Genomic DNA, 543 nt, shown 5'->3' on the forward strand with positions numbered 1-543 from the left:
TGATAAAACACGTACAGAAGTTCTTGGCGCATTTTCCATTATTTGTTGGACATTTTCTTTTAATTCTTCAGTCCGCTTTTTAGGTCGGCCGCTTCCTTCTTTTCTTGTTACACTGCCCGTTTCACGAAAAACATTAACACAACGCTGAACTGCACTTTGAAAAATTTTGTACTCAACAACGCCGGGAAATTGATTTTGAAATTCTATGAAACATTCCTCAATAGAATACTTCCATATTCCATCAATCTTGCGTCCATTTCTAAAGTAGGACTCTATGATAAACACTTTTTGTTCTTGAGAAAACACCATTTTAAACGCTTTTTAAAACGAAAATATTCAAATTGATAGCGGCGATATAGCGCTTTGACAGATGACGTTTAAGTTCATTTGCTATACGCTACGCCCTACATTCAAATTTTCAGAACCAACTTGACCACGTTTTTATTTGAACGCTCGTTATATAATTTTTATATTATTCTCATACGATCAATTATCACTGTTATTATGTTTTTACATTTTTTACCAAAAAAGCTTAAAATGATC

This window comes from Anoplophora glabripennis, unplaced genomic scaffold (assembly GCF_000390285.2).
Source record: "Anoplophora glabripennis isolate ALB-LARVAE unplaced genomic scaffold, Agla_2.0 scaffold512, whole genome shotgun sequence".
NCBI lineage: Eukaryota > Metazoa > Arthropoda > Insecta > Coleoptera > Cerambycidae > Anoplophora > Anoplophora glabripennis.